General features: G+C 47.8%; 1 protein-coding gene across 1 annotated transcript in view; it reads left to right on the top strand.

Annotated features, from left to right (window-relative positions):
- Nucleotides 1-2996: 2996 nt before the first annotated feature.
- Nucleotides 2997-6000, top strand: part of TMC5 (transmembrane channel like 5) — a 57182-nt gene continuing 54178 nt past the window's right edge. Inside the window, exon 1 of the mRNA XM_060261030.1 lies at nucleotides 2997-3036. The gene's annotated coding sequence lies outside the window, so the exon portion shown is untranslated. The remainder of the gene's footprint in view (nucleotides 3037-6000) is intronic.

Raw genomic sequence — 6000 nt, 5'->3', positions numbered from 1 at the left:
AAGGAGATTGTGAGCCACTCTGAGGTTGTCCTTGAAAGGGCAGCTGCTGTTAGAGCCCTCTCAGCCCCACCCACCTCATAGGGTGTCTGTTGTGAGGGAGGAAGGTAAAGGAGATTCTGAGCCACTCTGAGACTGTCCTTGAAAGGGCAGCTGCTGTTAGAGCCCTCTCAGCCCCACCCACCTCACAGGGTGTCTGTTGTGAGGGAGGAATGTAAAGGAGATTCTGAGCCACTCTGAGACTGTCCTTGAAAGGGCAGCTTCTGTGAGAGCCCTCTCAGCCCCACCCACCTCATAGGGTGTCTGTTGTGAGGGAGGAAGGTAAAGGAGATTGTGAGCCACTCTGAGGTTGTCCTTGAAAGGGCAGCTGCTGTTAGAGCCCTCTCAGCCCCACCCATCTCACAGGGTGCCTGTTGTGAGGGATAAAGGTAAAGGAGATTTTGAGCAACTCTGAGACTGTCCTTGAATGGGCAGCTGCTGTGAGAGCCCTCTCAGCCCCACCCACCTCATAGGGTGTCTGTTGTGAGGGAGGAAGGTAAAGGAGATTGTGAGCCACTCTGAGGTTGTCCTTGAAAGGGCAGCTGCTGTGAGAGCCCTCTCAGCCCCGCCCACCTCACAGGGTGTCTGTTGTGGGGAAGGAAGGTAAAAGAGATTGTAGGCCGTTCTGAAACTTTCCTTGAAAGGGCAGCTGCTGTGAGAGCCCTCTCACCCCACCCACCTCACAGGGTGTCTGTTGTGGGGGGAGAAGATAATGAGATTTTAAGCCGCTCTGAGACTCTGTCCTTGAAAGGGCAGCTGCTGTGAGAGCCCTCTCAGCCCCACCCACCTCACAGGGTGTCTGTTGTGAGGGAGGAAGGTAAAGGAGATTGTGAGCCACTCTGAGGTTGTCCTTGAAAGGGCAGCTGCTGTGAGAGCCCTCTCAGCTCCACCCACCTTACAGGGTGTCTGTTGTGGGGGAGGAAGGTAAAGTAGATTGCAGGCCGTTTCGAGACTCTGTCCTTGAAAGAGCAGCTGCTGTGAGAGCCCTCTCAGCCCCACCCACCTCACAGGGTGTCTGTTGTGGGGGAGGAAGGTAAAAGAGATTGTAGGCCGTTCTGAGACTTTCCTTGAAAGGGCAGCTGCTGTGAGAGCCCTCTCAGCCCCACCCACCTCACAGGGTGTCTGTTGTGGGGTGAGAAGATACAGGAGATTGTAAGGCGCTATGAGACTCTGTACTTGAAAGGGCAGCTGCTGTGAGAGCCCTCTCAGCTCCACCCACCTCACAGGGTGTCTGTTGTGGGGTGAGAAGATACATGAGATTTTAAGCCGCTCTGAGACTCTGTCCTTGAAAGGGCAGCTGCTGTGAGAGCCCTCTCAGCCCCACCCACCTCACAGGGTGACTGTTGTGAGGGAGGAAGGGAAAGGAGATTCTGAGCCACTCTGAGACTGTCCTTGAAAGGGCAGGTGCTGTGGGAGCCCTCTCCAGCCCCAGCCACCTCACAGGATGTCGGTTGTGGGGGAGGAAGGGAAAGGAGATTGTAAGCCGCTCTGAGACTCTTCGGAGTGGAGGGTGGGATAAAAATCCAATATCTTCTTCTTCTTCATTCACAAAAATGTCTGCCGCAGGAGGTGGAGCCATACACAGAGAAAGCTCAAGTGCAGGGGAAGAAGCGAAGCAATTTCAGTGGGAAAGGGGACGGAGAGAGAATAAAACCAACATGGCTGTGGCAGCAGCTGCCACTGAAACAGCATTATTTTAACATGCACATCCAATTAGATCTCCAGTGGCCAACTGGAAGCCCTGCTAGGTAACGAGTCTCTCACAGGCCCACACACTTTCTAAAAAACACCTGGTGCCAGGTGGATAACTGATCTACAAAATAATACTGCACAGTGGTTAACCATATACAGCAGCATGTAGTGTGACCTTGCCTCCAGTGGATTTTTCCTCATAAAACATAGAAGTATTGGTAATTATTTTTCTGAAAACCTTTTTCATCGGAGTACGTTCCTAGATTATATTCGTGGTGGTTTGCATTAAACCGCAGGTACAGCCTTGGAATTGCTCGACCCAGAGGAATTTGAATAGCAAATGGGCTAAATGCTTCAGTGCCTTTGGGGGCATTTTGGTTAGCATCCTTCCGACCACTGACTGTGAACAAGGATGTAACGAGCCTGTGAAAATAACAGAGCGCGCCTGTCTTCTGTGAATTCAGTGATAAATTTTGTGTGTGTTTGTGGGTGTGCTTAGGGTTTGTGATTAGTCACCAATGAAGAAGCAATTATGCTTGAGGAAAAGGAAAGGTCCCCTGTGCGAGCACCAGTCCTTTCCGGCTCTGGGGTGACGTTGCTTTCACAACATTTTCACCGCAGACTTTTTATGGGGTGGTTTGCCATTGCCATCCCCAGTCATCTACCCTTTCCCCCCAGCAAGCTGGGTCCTCATTTTACCGACCTCGGAAGGATGGAAGCCTGAGTCTACCTTGGACCGGCTACCTGAATCCAGGTTCCGCTAGAATTGAACTCGGGTCCTGAGCAGAGAGTTCAGACCACAGTATTGCAGTACTGCTGCTTTACCACACTGCGCCACGGGCCGCTGAATTACGCTTGAACAAACACCATAAAATGCCCCAGTCAGGAGAGAGAGAGAGAGAGAGAGAGAAAGAAGTATGCGGGGGGAGGGAGAACCTGGGATGCAGGTTTAGCAGAACTCCAGTCAACTTTCCATCAGTGCACTCTGGCTTTCTTTCAGGATCAGGAGAGCTCCCAAGATTTCGTCCCCGTATTGTGTTGCCTCTGTGGGACACGAATGCTGAATGGATTTCCGGGAGTTCGACCGTCTTCAGTGTCAGCACCTGCTGTTCTATTAGCAACAGGAGGCTGCCTCCTCCCCTTCCCCCCTGGGATCCTGTGCCAGCACCTTCCTGAGAAAGAAACGGCAGTCGGAGGGCTAAGGATGGTTTTACATTCGGAGAAATGTCCCAGGCAGTACAGCGTCCACCAGTTTTCAGCCCTTGGAAGAGTATTTGAACTGGCTCAGTTCTGAATTAGATGGTTGTGGTAAGCACTAGGATTCTTTCTGCCTGTCTGGTGCCTGAAAAGGGATCTTTCTAATCTCTCCCCTTCCATTAGCTCTTGTTTTATTGTGTGGGGGTGTCTGTTGTCTTATTGTAGTAGTGGCTGCCTGTTTCCCCCACCTACTTGCCTGGTTTCAGCCCCCCCCCCCCCCCCACCTTCTCATCCAAGACCTGTGTGTCAAGTGCTTATGTTCTGGAATTAAAACCATCCCGTGTTGAGCTTGCCTTGGAAAAAATAGTTCCTTTATCTGAATCTGTTCCTTATTCCGGCCAGGAAAAGTGCACGTTTTATAATGTGGGTCCAGACAGGGTGGGGTACGTTAGTCTTTGGTTACCACAGAAACAAATAGAATCATGTGGTGCCTTAAAGACTAGCAGACTTGTATTTAAAGGACTTGTGGGCTAGAACTCATTTCAAATGGTACATATAGGGCTTCCTCAAGAAGTTGGATTAAGAATAGATAGGTGAGGAAAATAAAGATGACTTTTTCCCCTTCCATTTTAACTTTCTTCCCTTTTTTTCTTTCCTGGTCTCTATCATTCTTCCTTACTTATTGATTACTAGTTTTTTTTTGGGGGGGGGGGTGAAAATCCAGTATATTTAGTTACTGCCATTTATTCATTTAAATGTTGATACTGTCGTTCTCTCCCATGAGGATCTGGAGTGGCTTACAACACTGGATGCTCTCACAGGGCAACTGTTTGCAAGTGGATTTTGCTATTCTTACACAGTAAAGATGCAGTTGCAATGTGGGTTATTTAGTGTGTGTGAACGCCCCCATTGCCTCTCCCATTTTATCCTGACAACAGCTGGCCTATAAGATAGGTATCAGTGGGGCACAAGATCACCTAGAGTTGGTGTTTAAAACGGGGTCTCCTAAGTGTTAGAGGGGTGGTAGACTATATTGACGTTCAGTGGGGGCGGGATTAGAACAGTGATTATTAATGGGATAATTTACAAATCTTGGGGGCTTTAGTCAGAATCATTTAGTCAGAAACCCTTTAGTCAGGGTTTTAGTCAGAATCATAGAATCATAGAGTTAGAAGGAACCTTCAGAGTCATTTAGGAAATTCACAAATACCTCCCCCTAAGTTCACAGGGGAGTTGCTATCAGATGGCCATCTAAGCCTTTGTTTAAAAACCTCCAAGGAAGGAGAGCCCACCACCTTCCAAGGAAGCCTGTTCCACTGAGGAACTGCTCTGTCAGGAAGTTCTTCCCAATGCTGAGCTGGAAACTCTTCTGTTTTAATTTCAACCCATTAAATTCCTTCTTCCCACTTTCAAGAGTTTCTGACAGCCAGTGGGGAAGAGTTGTTTTACACAGTCCTCCACTCCCAGAATGAAAGTTTAAAGTTTAGATTTCTCCCCTAGGCCTCTGAAGCAGCACACAGCAAATAGAAATGAAAGTGATGGAGCTGATTTCCACTGGGGACAATGGGCTCATCAGAGGTGTGCCTGAGGTCTGTGTATCCTATCCTATTTATATAGGTGTATTTATGATAAATACACCTATATTGCTTTGTCCAAAATGCTAGTTGATTATAATTAGGGCTTTTTTGTAGCAGGAACTCCTTTGCATATTAGGCTACACACACACACACACACACACACACCCCCGATGTAGCCAATCCTCCAAGAGCTCACAGGGCTCTCCTTACAGGGCCTACTGTAAGCCCCAGGAGGATTGGCTACATCAGGGGTGTGTGGCCTAATATTAAAAGGAATTCCTGATACAAAAAAAGCCCTGATTATAATGTTGAATAATGGGTGGTAGTAGATGAATACTTAGGTGTCACTGACTGTTCTTGCAAATGCATGTCGCTTAGCATTGACTAGTCTTACTTTGAGCTTGTAATGTGTTACCGTCTCCGTGTTTGCTGCAAAAGTAGCCTTTGAAACTGAGCCCACTTGTGGGAAGAGTGGGGTGTAAATTGAAAATGGTAAATAAGTTAAAATTGCTTTTCACTGGGTAGCTCAGTGCTACACTAAACCATCTGTGCTAAAATTTTGAAAACGAGGAAAAACTGGGTGGAATTCCTTCAGAAGACCGAGTGGTTTTGTATACCCCGGTTTGGGAAAAGGAAGCTTCATAATGTTTGTGACCAGACACCCTTCTGTTCTTGAAGTTACTTTTGTTCACTTGTATTTTAAATGCGTGCTAATTGCACAAGCCATCCTGGACATTTTGCCAATAAGGAAATAAAAGCCACATATTGGACTGACAAGGGGGGGAAAGATCTGAAGAAGGTTGATTAATAATTGCTAACGTCAACAGCTGTGACTTTGTCAAGGTTCCAGAAAGGGGCAAGGTAGAATCCAAGGGACAAAACGGCATGCTGGAAACCCCCTAAGCTCCAGTAGTCTATAGGTAAATTGCACACACATACAGCCAGTATTTGACTCTGGGCCATGCAGGAAAGGAAGAGGGGAAAACCCTGCTTGGGTTTGCTGATAGAAACTAGACTTCCATTGGCATGTTGCCATTATTGAAAAGGAAAAAAATAATCAGGATAATGAAAGCTATGTCTCTTTTTCTTTAAAACTGTTGATAACAGCCCTGGAGACTTTGATCAGTGAAAATGAGCAAGGCTTAGGGGTTTGGGTGGTGTTGTGTATGTGGACCTGAATGAAGACTATTGTGTGCATTCCTGCCTGGCTCATTGGAGCCGTAAGGGCTGAGCTTGGGGACCCAGGAACGATGGACAGCAGGATCCAAAACCCTGTTGTCCTGCTTCAATCACGAGCCCCTGGCCAGTTTGAACGGCCCAGTGGCGTGCTAGTGCAGGAACCTTAAGGTGTATATAGTTGGCCCCGTTGGCCCAGTTCCTCAGTCTTAGAGTGCAGCCCTATACTATGCTCTACGTAATAAAGAGCTATGATCACTACTACTTCGCCTCTTCATTGCATTGAACCCACTAGATTATAGGTGGCATCCTCGTTTGCATG

This window comes from Heteronotia binoei, chromosome 20, assembly GCF_032191835.1.
Source record: "Heteronotia binoei isolate CCM8104 ecotype False Entrance Well chromosome 20, APGP_CSIRO_Hbin_v1, whole genome shotgun sequence".
Classification (NCBI taxonomy): domain Eukaryota; kingdom Metazoa; phylum Chordata; class Lepidosauria; order Squamata; family Gekkonidae; genus Heteronotia; species Heteronotia binoei.
This window is presented reverse-complemented; position numbering and strand designations above follow the sequence as displayed.